The sequence below is a fragment of the Rhea americana genome, unplaced genomic scaffold (genome assembly GCF_003343005.1).
Source record: "Rhea americana isolate MKP2758 unplaced genomic scaffold, rheAme1 scaffold_142, whole genome shotgun sequence".
Lineage (NCBI taxonomy): Eukaryota > Metazoa > Chordata > Aves > Rheiformes > Rheidae > Rhea > Rhea americana.
The window spans coordinates 2,392,886-2,406,258 of record NW_028185506.1 but is presented as its reverse complement, the minus strand read 5'-3'; positions in this window follow the sequence as shown (position 1 = coordinate 2,406,258).

Genomic DNA, 13,373 nt, shown 5'->3' with positions numbered 1-13,373 from the left:
AAAAAAAAAAAAAAAAAAAAAAAAAAAGAGAGAGGTGGGGGGGAGGTAGCAGAGCTGTCCTGAAGACTATGGAGAGGTGATGGTTCATATTAGGCTGATTCTGGCTCTGTATCTCAATGCAGTACAGCATTTTCCTGCACTCTCGTCATATAAATCCCCCTCTCTCCTATCTAGTGCTGCCCAAGTATGAGATGCTGGTGAAGATGCCCAAGCTGATCACTATTGAGAAGAAGGCGTTTCCATTGTCTGTCTGTGGTCTGTGAGTCACAAAGCTGAAGTACATCTTCCTCTCTCATTCTTCACTCTTCCTTTCTCCTGAGGACAGAAACAAGATCTAGGCTCTTCACACTTTCCCGACATCTGATGTAGATTTTTTCCACTCTAGTGTGAGCCTACAGCTTGAACAGACAAAATGAAGGGGCTTCTCCACACTTCTCTAAAGGTGATGACAAACCAGTCAGGAGATTCCTCCTCCCAATTTACCCTAYATTTTCTCCTTCTTTCTGTTTTTATATTTCTTCAGCTAGATCTTTTGCGCTATTCCTGCCTCCTCAAATACTTGGAGATGTCAGATCAGACATTGCTTAAATAGGTGGTACAAACCCAGTACTCTTATTCTTAGCTATGCTCCTTCTGAGCTCCTAGTCATTTTTTTACCTCTTCACTGAGCCCTCTGCATTTTGTGAATAGCCACCTGGTACAAAGATACTCTAGGATGAAAATAATTTTATGTAGATAATCTCTCTCTGCATTCCTGAAGAGACCTGCCACCTAGAACAGATTCTTATGGATAATATAAGGGTCCAATCAGAGAAATGATGGAAAAGTAATCACTAGAATCATTAAAATATAAGATTAGCTGGGCTTTAGAGAAAAAATATTAGGGAACTATCCACAGTAGTCCTCAGAAAGATTAACAGAAACTGTGTGTTGTGTCTGAGTGTGACTCTGCTTGTCTCATCACTCATTATATTCTTTAACACTCTGTGATTATAGACACACCCATGGAAAACCTGTTCCAGGTTTAGTGAATGTCCAAATGTGCCAGAAATTTTTGCATTCTAGTTCAAATCATTATGAGAAAGAAACAGAAGCAGTATGTGAGGAATTCACTAAGCAAGTGAGTCTTGAGATTAAAATCTAGGGATTCTTCCCACGGGTAATGTTGTCCAGAGATAGACAAATCTGTGTCTGTACTGGGAGATAGTAGAATATCAATGACATGACTTTGTCCATGGAAAAGCAGATGTGCTCAGAGGAAGACACTGTTAGGCTGTGAGTCATTCGGCTGGAAATAGAAATGACAAAGAAAACCCCACAGCTGAAATCCTAACCCAATTAAATCTAATAACAAATCTCCAGTTAGCAGCTGTGATGTCCTTGGCATTGAAACGGAAAATGAGAAAGGAATCTAGAAAGGGTTTTGTAACTGTAGGAGAGACCGACAAGGAGAGAAGAGTGGGGATGAGTAGAAAGCAAGAAGTCATCATAGAATATGGACAAAAGTAAAGGGTGACAAGGAAGAGAGTGAAGTGCAYAGAAAAAGCAGGAACAGAAGTAGGACAGGGGAATTAACAAGAAAACCTTGTGCCTTGGAGAATTAAGCTCCACAACCTCTATGAGCAACCTGGTCCAGGGCTCTGTCACTCTCACAGTGAAGAAATTCCCCCTCATGTTCAGCCGGAACTTCCTGTGGTTCGATTTTTGCCCCTTGCCTCTTGTCCCATCACATAGCACTACTGAAAAGAGTTTCTCCCCATCCCCTTGACACCCTCCCTTCAGGTACTTATACACACTGATAAGATCCCCCCTCAGTCTTCTCTTCCCCAGCCTAAAGAGGCCCAGATCTCACAGCTGTTCCTCATAGGGCACATGCTCCAGCCCTCTGATCATCTTTTAGCCCTRYGCTGGACTCTCTCCAGTAGCTCCATGGCTCTCTTAGACTGGGGAGCCCAGACACAGTACTTGASATGAGGCCTCAGCAGGGCTGAGTAGAGGGGCAGGATCACCTCCCGCGACCTGCTGGCAACACTCTGCCTACTGCACCCCAGGATACCATTGGCTTTCCTGGCCACAAGGGCACATTGCTGGCTCATGGTCAACTTGTCATCCGCCAGCACTCCCAGGTCCTTCTCTGCAGAGCTGCTCTCCAGGTCAGCCCCCAGCTTGTACTTGTGCCTAGGGTTATTTTTCCCTMGGTGCAGGACTCTGCACTTGCCCTTGTTGAACCTCAGCAGGTTCCTCTCTGCCCAGCTCTCCAGCCTGTCCAGGTCTCTCTGAGTGGCAGCACAGCCCTCAAGTGTGTCAACCATTCCTCCCAGCCTGGTATCATCAGCAAACTTGCTGCGGAGGCACTCTGTCCCCTCATCCAGGTCGTTGATGAACAAGTGGAACAGGGATGGAACMCAGTACTGAGCCCTGGGGGATACCACTAGCCACAGGCCTCCAGCTGGACTCCATGCCACTGATGACAACCCTCTGAGCTCTGCCTTTCAGCCAGTTCTCCATCCACCTCACTGTCCACTCATCTAACCCACACTTCCTGAGCTTACCTAGSAGGATGTKATGGGAGACAGTGTCAAAAGCCTTGCTGAAGTCAAGGTACACAACATCCACTGCTCTCCCCTCATCTACCCAGCCATTCATGCCATCATAGAAGGCTATCAGGTTGGTTAAGCATGATTTCCCCTTGGCGAATCCATGCTGGCTACTCCTGATCACCTTCTTTTCCTCCATATGCCAATGAGCATTGAGGTGCAAGGCAAGAGCATAGAAGATGGCACAGGTATGTCTCATGTGGAAATGGCAAAATGATGGCAAACCACAGTAACAGAAGGGTCTGGCAAAGATGAAGAAGCTGGAGTGACATATCCAAAAATGCTGCAACTCATTAATAATCTCTCTTTGCTGTGCTTTTTCTCAGGAATGGAGATGACTGGAACAGGCTCCTGTGAAATCACATCCATCATGAGTAAAGTCAGCTTTGAGCTGTTGGACTGTTATTACAGACCAGGGATCCCACAGGGCAGGTAGGGAATTTTGAGACCCAGGGCAGTGAATAGCAAAGCAAACTCAAATGTGCACAATGCCATCAGATGTAATGACAGTATGTGCAGATGACATGATCCACTCTCCTTTGCCTCTGCACAGGCAAACTAATTGTTGTCAGTCAGAGCACTCTAACACATGTCCCCTCACCTCCCAATAAACAGCTTGATACAGAATAAAAGGCCCATTGTTGTGACACATGAGAATAATGCAAGAATGGGCTGCTCTACAAAAGAATATGAGCAAGAGCTAAAGATGACCACAGCACAGGTAGGAGTATTGACCTCATCAGTGAGGGTATAGTCCCACAGTACACAAACAGTCTGAGTAGAGCAAGGGAGGAGACAGAAACAGGTTCCATCAACAGTCCAGTGATCACCAGACAATGTGAGTTGATTAGTCAGGACAGAGCTCACCTTTGAGCTCACATCTGAGAAAGTCCAGTTAACAAGATAGGAACACTAGGAGAAAGGGCTGGACGTAGGTCTACCTAAAACATAGCTTAGGCAAGGACTGGGACAATCATATGGAGTTCCTGAGCTCAAAAGGAGTTCCTGAATCAACGGACAGATGATAAATGGTGGTATCCCAGGTGAAGTTTGTTGGGGAATTAAGACCTGCTGACAAACTCAGGGTCCTGACAAGTAATTTCTATGGGATGAACAGATTGTTTTGCTGAGGATGATCTGCTTTAGGCAACTCAGGATTCACCCCATGCATTSCCATGTCCCTGTCTTTTACTCTTCTTCATAGGAAACGTGCCTGGCAAGGAGGAAAAGGAGTAAAAGTCTTTAGGACTTGGGGTTTAGTTTCTATATGTAGTCTATACCCTAAAGTTTGGTTTTGCTCTATTAGGTGAAACTGGTAGATGGGACTGATGCTCCAATCATCAGCGAAACCATCATGATTTCTGTGGATGGAAATAGATACAAAGGCAATTACACTACAGATGAGCAGGAACAATCTTTGTTTTCCATGGGCACCACCACCTTCATAAAAGTCTTCTTGGAAATACAAATAARTGGCAGAGACAGGGTAAAGGGACAGGGGTAAACCTATCTTACTGATCTGCAGAAGCATCTATCCATAGATTATGCATTTTTTGGCCAATGAGGAGATGAAGCAAATTTCTTACTGGGGAATCTCTCTTCCCTCTGTCCTGCGCATGTTCTGCTACAACCCTCCCTTTATCTTCATCTAAGAATGGGAAATACAGAATATACTCCGTGTTCTTTGTCATATAGGTGATGGCCAAGCGAGGCATTATGTTATCAGACACCCATGATCTGACTATCAGTCCTGGAAAGGATGAGCAAAACTATGCATTTTTAGCATCTCTGATGAAAATTTGGGCACAAGAGGATGTAGCGAAATTATTTCAGTTCAAACAGTTGACAAAGTGGAAATGCATTTTGAAATTTAAATAATTTTTAATTAAGTAGATTGGATTAGTTGTGTTTTCTCTGATATTTTTCTTTTGCTATGTTTTTGACCAGAACATTTTTAGAAAACTCAGCAAAAACATGAAGAACACTTGGATCATTTCTTTTCTCAAAACAAATTCTTTCTGCCAATCACTGTACACTACTCTGATCACAGGTACCGATGTTGTGACACCTACAGGTACACTGAGCAGAAAAAAGAGTGTCTCCTTCTCTTTCTCTCTCTGTCTCAYTCTTTTTCATTTCTTTTGTTATTGTCACTTCCTTATAAACATGCAAACATGCATGTATATAATATATATATAAAAAATGCATATATATTATATATATATGTATTTATTTTTCTAACCTATACTTTTAATTTCATTCATATGAATGTCCAAAGGTTAACGTATTTCAGGAACTAAGACTGGCTAGTAAGATTCATCTTTGAAAGTCTTTGGACAATGAGATGAGGGAGACCATTGTGGAAGTTCACAAAAAGGAGTTATACTGCAGCAGGTGTAAACAGTACATGAAAGGAAAAGGTCTTGGATGATGCATGAAGTGATTTTCAGGGATTCATAAAAAGTTTTGTTTCCTGACTCAGTACTAAATTGACACTCTGGCTCATGTCAAGGGATGTGATATCACCTTCATCCAGGTGTGATATGAAACTGAGGCTCAGCTAGAAAGAGTCACTCAACAGAGGGGTATTTCCCAATGTGGCTGAAGTATTATTGTTGGTATTCCAGCTAAATAATAGCTTGGAAGTAACTTTGGTAAGTTACTCTTCCAGCCAGTATGCAACTTTGACTGGTTCCATCCATTAACACAGTCTCATTTCTGTGTTTTCCCACCTTTTTTTTAGAGCTCATAGTCTTGGAGCTTGAGGAAGGAAGTGATTAGGAACATCTGGAAATGGTGCCAGATATTAACTGGAGAGAATCTAAAAGGCATCTCACTTAGCTATTGTATGATTAGTGTTTGAATACAAGTGTCTTCTGTAAGAACCACAGACTTCCACCGTGTATCAATATTTCTGCCTCTGCTAACTAAAAATTTTCAGTAAATATGAATTTGACTTTGGCATCTGGGGAGGGCAAATACATGCCAAGTCTGCCCACCAAAGCAAAAGAGGACATAAAAATATTCTGGAAAATGTATTTATCAATCATGACTAACCAATAGTGCCACATAGAAGTCTGTGGCAGTCTGCAYGTGAGGTCATTGCAGGCCCAGTGAAGAATTGGATGAGAGTATTTCACAACAAAAACAAAAAGGAGTGGATTTGCTGAAGGCAGGGGTCCTGTGTGGAGGGAATGGTATCAAACCTCTGAATTGGTACCCATGTATGCAGACATATCAGGAACTATAAATAAATTGATCTGTTTCTTTTCCCCAGAAAAATCAAAGACAGAGGCAGTTACCCTGGTTCTCTACACATCCAGTGTGGTGGATGACTCAGTCAGAGCATATTTCCCAGTGCTGGGTAAGTGAAGCAGTCTACATCTCCATAAGGGAAAGTGCGGAAGAATGTTGAGAAGACAGGAGATGGAAGCTAGCCAGATCATTCCATGAGAAAAGGAGCATCAACAGGGCATGGTGACCCACAGCCATGGTCACTCAGCTGTGCCCGTGCCAGGGTGGCACTACACATGGGCTTTGAATTGAGATTAGGGATGAGCTCAATATGGGTACTGCACATATGTATAGTACATAAAAAACTCCTGCGGTGTCCTCTCCCCGACATTCCTCACGAAGGAGCTGCGCTCGGGGCTGCCCTGCCGTCTCTCTCGCTGACCACCACGGGAACTATGGGGAACCCTCCTGCATTGGTAACATTGCTCCTTTTTACCTAGTTGTTAATAAACATATTTTTATATTAACTAGCTTTTTGTCTCTCGTAATCGAGCCCCTAAACCATCCTTACAATTGACATCATGGACAGGATCGTAAGAACACACAATGCTAAAGGGGAAAATGGAGAAAAAAGGGGAAAACCCATAATGGAGTTTACAGATGTGATGAGAAGGTGGTATGAATTAGGCTACCAGGCTGGCCCCTTACTGAGCGCTGGGGGCCAGTAGCAGAGATAATGGCAACATTAAGCTACCTAGAAGACTGTCCAGAATTGGCCAGCTTGCAGAAGATAATGCCACAGGTAGTTAAGGAAGCCCTGATGGGAGTGCTCTCCACCACCATCCCCGAGCCTTCCGAGTATTAGCAGGGCGAGTTGCATGAATTTTTCTGATGACACTTCAAGCACTTAATATTGAAGTGATGAGGGTACAGCAACAGCTGCGATGTTTGGAGAATGAAAGAGAGGATCTGGAAACAGAGAATGGAGATTTAAGTGGTGCAAAAGCAGTAGMACAGGAGTTGATTATGACCCAAACTGAAAAAAGCCAGGAATTAACCACAAGGTAGAGTTATTATCTTTGCAAGTGGCTAACAMACCCATATGCACTATGGTAAAACCCCAGCTACAGTTACCCAGGCAAGAGCAATAGTAACTAGACCCTCCTGGGACCCAGAGGAGTGGGATGGTAATATCTGGAGTACTTCATCCGACTCAGAGGTTGAATTTGGATTAAAAGGAGAACCAGCTACTCCCTAGGATATACCTCTTGTGCAATTGAAAGGGGAGAGGTAAGTAGATGGGAATACAGTGGGGCAATCTTGGATGTATACCCCAAAGGAATTGCATGAATTTCTAACTAYCTTCCAGCAGCAGCCCAGGGAGTCTCTGTTAGCCTGGTTAGTTAGAGCATGGGATGCAGGTGCTGGATCACTTACTATCTTGAGAGAGGAGCTAAATTTAATGAGCYCCTTATCAAACAATGCTCAAGTGCCGTATTATCTTACCCAATTAATTTCTCTGCAAGATGAAGCAGGAAATGTTGTTGTAGCTCCAACATTGTATCAATGGTTGTGTGCTGTAGTGTTAGGTGCTTACTTGCCCACAGGTAAATTAGCTGCAATAGTGRGTGTGTGGCATACTTTTGAGGAAGGGATCAACATATTGCGACAGCTAGGGGTAGCAACTGGGTTAGCAGATGGAGATGGACTGGATAGTGTGGAAATAACATGGCAGATGAAAACCAATTACTAAAGGGGGCTTCAAGTGCCTTAAAGTCGTTACTCCTTGGCATAGTAATGCCTGCAACTGAGCTGTAAACCCTAAGAAGGTACAGGGGCCAGATATTAGTGTGCAATTCTTAGGGATAGTCTGGAGAGGGCAAGCAAAAGCTGTCCCTGAGAAACTGCACAATACTATTCATCSATACCTTGTTCCCATTACTGTAAAACAACTACAAGATTTTGGGGGCCTTTTGAGGTTCTAGTGGACCTTTATACTCCATTTAGCATACTTAGTGTGGCCACTACAGAGTTTGACCAAAAAAGGTAGCCAGTGGCAATGGACTAAAGGACAGCAGCAGGCCTTTGACCTGTGCAAGGAGGCGGTGGTCCAGCACTCCAAACTAGTCACTCCATATGAGGGACAACCTTTCGAGCTGGAGATTATGGTTATGGGAGATACAGTGTCTTGGTGGTTGTGGCAGTGATGTGCCCACAAAAGGCAGGAACCTATAGGTTTTTGGTCTCATTCCCTGCAAGAGGCCACAGCAAATCATACATGTCTGGAAAAGCAGCTCTTRGTTGTAGTGTGGGTTTTGCTGAATGAGTTACCAGCTGTGACTAGTGACTGTACACATCCCCCATCCCCTTCAAGCATGGGTGACTGACAATATTGTCAGAGCCCATGTGGGGATGGCCCAAACTGCAACTCACTGCAAATGGAAACACTACAAGCTCGGTTTAAGGCGGGGAGAAAAGATATAAGTACCCTACATACAACCTTGTTAGGGGAAATATGTTTTGAGCACATGCCCCTATTGTCTGAGCCAGAGGGGCTGCCCCACCCCCACTCCCCCAACAGAGCCATTATCTGTCCAAAAAGTCCCTGCTTTTGAGATGTTATTTCCTGAGCAACTTATGATTCCTGAACAAAGAGTTATTAGCTTACATTTGAGACTTGACTACCTTCAAGTGTTTATGGCTGTTTACACCTTTAACACCTGTTAAAATAGTGCCACTCTTATTGACCTCTTCTCAAGATTTATCTTGCCAGATATTCACATCCACACCAGTGAATATCTCACAGAGAGCACCAATACTGTGAGGAATTCTGATCCACCTCATGTTCAGCAAACACCCTCAACACACTCTTTAGCCAGTGTGTGGATACTGACTGGGAAAAATGGCCTTCTTGATGATAATGCCTTTCTATATTCCCTTCAACAGGTTATCATGCTGGCATCTGTAAGTTGCTGCTGGGATGTTGCCTCTTACTGACCRTGACAGATGCCATTGATCTACAAGACCATCCAGCCTCCCATGTAAAAACAAGGACTTGGCTTGCAAAAAGATCAGCTAACCTCTCTGCTTTCTGTATTGCAGGAGGACTATCAGTGGATGTCTTAACTATGTATTACCTAGGTGTACCAGCTCCACTTGCAGTATTTCAGAGTTATATTTTTCTAAAAATTTCGATACATCTGCAACTCCTTTGCATTTATATGATTTATATTGTTTCCCAAAAGCTGACACCTTGGACTTACTCTTTTGATATAGCTAGCATATCTAAAGCAGATACTTGTTTTCTCTTTATAAATGCTACCTCTTTTCTGTGGAATGTAACCAATACAAATTTCATTTGTAATGACACTATGAATGTTGCCTAGGCATCTACTCACCTTATTAGGAACCATTAGCATGGTTCCTTCTGTGTGGCACTACAGCATATACGTATRTGCTGGCCAATGCCACAGGTGGCCCATGTGCTGTAGTTCATGTTACTTTAAGCATCCTTCCCTTTATGAAAGTGCAGCAAAGGACCACATAGCATATCCTAGATGCTACATGTAACCCCCATGTAAGTTTATATTCTCACACAGAAGCCTTAGGCCTAATGTTAGGCCTAGCTTGGACACTGGGGTTGGTGGCACATAATTATAAACATTTACAGCATGTTGCCTGTGCTTTAGCTCAAGGTTTAAATTGGACATCTAGATCCATTACCTCTTTAAATAAAGACTTGGGGGCAGTATGGCAAGGAACACTGTAAAACCATTTAGCAATCTCCTACTGCAATATAACCACAGAAGTCATGACTTTGCCAGGATGTGCTGTTTAACATCACTGATGAATCAGCATATATTGAGAATGATATCAACCACTTATAAGACATTATTTAACGTATCTAGCAGAACGATGGAAATCCCTTGCTGGTTAATCAGTTTAGCTCCCTAGTGGGATCCTGGGCCACCTTTTACAAGGAATACTCTTGTTTATCTTTTGCTTTGTACTATATTATGTTTTGATTTCTTTACTTTGTAAACTCCCTCATCCTCATACCCCCGCGCCCTTCTGAAGATTGGGATGGCCTGTAACTAGTTTTCCATTGTGGGGCTGGAGTATATGGAAAAGTGCAGAAGCATGTCAAGGAGACAGGAGATGGAAGCTAGCCAGACCATTCCATGAGAAAAGGAGCGTCAACAAGGCATGGTGACCCATAGCCATGGTCACTTGGTTGGGCCCATGCCATTGTGGTGCTACACATGGGCTTTGAATCAGGATTAGAGATGAGCTCAGTATGTGTACTGTGCATGTGTACAATACATAAAAAACTCCTATAGTGCCCCCCACAATGTTCATTGCAGCGGAGCTATGCTCAGGGTTGCCCTGTTGTCTCTTTCACTGGCCATTGTGGGGGCTAGATGGAACCTTCCTGCACAGGTAACATTGCTCCTTCTTACCTAATTGTTAATAAATATATTAACTAGCCTTTTGTCTCTTGTGATCGAGCCCCTGAACCATCCTTACAAACTCAGTGTTATGTGCTATGCTGAAGCATTGCCATATTTCCTCAGCCTGTGCTGAGTCACTGCCCAGCCCTGTGCTACATAGCCTGGCAATTCTCCCTTTCCCCAGGTGACATCATGRGCTCTGCCATGAAGAACCTGAACCAACTTCTCCAGATGCCATTTGGCTGTGGTGGGCAGGACATGGTCCCATTTGCACCAGCATCTATATCCTGGACTAGCTGAACAAGACAGGGCAGCTGAGTGAGGTGGTCAAATCCAAGGCGATTGGATACTTAGTGAGCGGTAAGCTGGGACACATCTTTTACTTCTCTATTCAATCCTTCGCTAGAGTAAATGAACTGGGGGAGATCATCCTAATGCATTCTCTTAAAGTGAACCAAATACTGTAACAAGTCAGGTTTATATAATGCAATATCTAGAAGAGAGAGAATCCTGTATTCAGGTGGAGATGCAGTTTGAGAGAGGACACGTTCCACAMAGGAATGTAGAAAAGGTTCAGGATTGGCAAAATCTCAATGCTCTCTCTGTAAGAAAATGGATTTATGAAATATATAATCCAGGCTGTAGTCATTAATCTTAGCAGCTGCTCGCAGCATATCTCAGGCCCTCTTTAGGATTAAGATACAGGAAGTGTCATTCATTTCATCTAGGCCAGAATTTTAGCACAGTAGCTAGGACATGTGGGTGGATGTAAAATAAGCATCAGTGGAAATGGTGGATATCTGACGACTGACCAGATATCATTTTTACTCAATCAGTCATTTCTCAGAACATTGCACTTCCTCCAGTGAAATGATACATTTCTCCATTCTTAGCAGGTTGGGCAGGAGGTCCTAGAATATGGTGTGAAATCATGGTAGGTCAGATCATGATATACTGCTTTGTGGGATATGTTTTGGTGGCTTTAATTTGCTCTAGACAGAGTAACCCAGTGAAGAGAATGCCAGGTGAATTGAAAGGGCTAAGGCTCATCAGTACAATCCCACAGTTACACCTGCAGGAGCTCTCAGGAAGGAGCAGGAGATATCTCAAAGCCAAAACAATGCAAATAGGTTGGTCTGGAAGCATTTTCCAGTAATCTATCTACCTAAGTCTAGTTTAAATGACTCATTTATTTAAATTACTAAGTCGCTTTGAGGAAATTGTCCATATTCCTCTCACAATTAGATGTCTCCAGGAATGTTCCCATTTTCTTAGTTTTGTCGTATTTATTTCTGCTTTTAACCTTTTGAATGGCATGGAGAATCTTCCTATATGACCTTGTTTATTGTCATGAAAAGCTTATTGTTGGTTATCATGACTTATTGTGTATCCAAACTACGCACAGCTGCTTGTTACATCCAATGTTTTCTTCGTTTGCCTATCCAAGCAGTGCTATTCAGAACAAATAAAGTTTTTCATATATTTTGCTAGATTTAAATGTTATTTCATTTGATTTTGTCTCCTGTGGCCTTTGGTGTCTACTCACTTAAAACCTTGTCAGCACCTCACATTTAAAAGCACCTACAGAACAAACTGGGTTCAGTGACAGTTGAGCAAAATTCATAAACAAGCAAAGATACTAATTATGTTTTGATTTGATTTATAAATAATAGAACGGTTTCATCCCCAATCATGAGACAACTACTTTTCCAAGCTCTCAAAACAATTCTCAACTGCTGAATGCAACTGTTTTGATTTCAGACCATTGTGATCTGCTTGAAGTCTTCAATGTGTGCTCTGTAGGGGTAGAAATTCAATGTTCAAACATTCCCGTGCTTTCCTAAGGTAACCTTGCTGAAGTGTCCTACGTGGTATGCCATGGAGAACTTGCAAACATGTGACTTTGATGATTCACAGCCTTGTCAGGCAGAGGGATGTTAAACTGCTTTACAGAAGATGTGGGCTTACAAGGCAACCCCAGAAGATGATTGATATGGCTGTTCATGGACTACAGTTAGGCGTTGTCTAATTTAAAACTGGGCAGCAGCAACGTACTATGTTAACTCTTTCCATGTTAGAAAACAAAAAATATCATCAAAACTGTATGAATGGAACATGCTTCAATGACTTTACAGATTTTTAAAATAAATTATCATGATGATCACTTTGTGATCTAACATAAAGATCAGAAGATCCAACATAGTCATGGTAGAGCACTTGCCAAAAAGTGACTGTTGCCATCCAGCTATAAAGGAGAGTCTGTAGTTGTATACTTTTGTTTATATGCGCAAGCGTGCAGATGTAAAGTACTTGTTTATAACAACTCAAAGAGCTTTCAGGGTTATTGAAACAAGTACACTGCTCCTTCTTTACAGCAGTTTGCCGATTCATCCACAATGACATGCTTGATGTAGCTTGAGTCCCTACCTAAGTAATGATTGCATGATGGCTTTGCCAAACCGAGCATCTGCCCAAGGAGCCAGATCAACAGAGTGGTGGTTAATGAATGTATGAATCAAATTCCAGGTAAAGGGAGCTCTCTGAAACCAGTGGGCTAGATCCTTGTGAACTGTGTAAGGATGAGTTGGTAAGAGAACAAGCACTGCATTTAATAAGTGAAAAATAGCAATGCTGTTCATAACCTGTTTAGCAAATCCTTATTTGGGTGAACAACCTCTACTTTGGACATAAAGCCAAAGCCACAGGTCCAGAATGACTCAACACATTGAATTGGTTTCATGGAGGTTAAGGAAAAATGAAGTTTAAACTCATAGCAAATTTATRGAAGAATGGGTCTCAGTCAGCATTGTCAGGTTGGAATGAGGACCCTCTGTCTTTACGGAATGCCACATGAGATTCTCCAGTCATGATGCGATGTGTATCATTCACCCTATAGGCAGCAGTGATCACAACCTACGGTTGGTTGTGAGGAATTCCCACAATCTCAGATGAGGCATTCCAGGCTATTTTATAGAGAACTAAGTGAGGGACATTTTGTGACAATGTCAGTGGCAAACAAGTCTGCCAGTCTGCCAAGGGAACAGCTCTTTTCTTTTTCTTCTTCTTCTTCTTTTTTTTTTTTTTTTTTTTT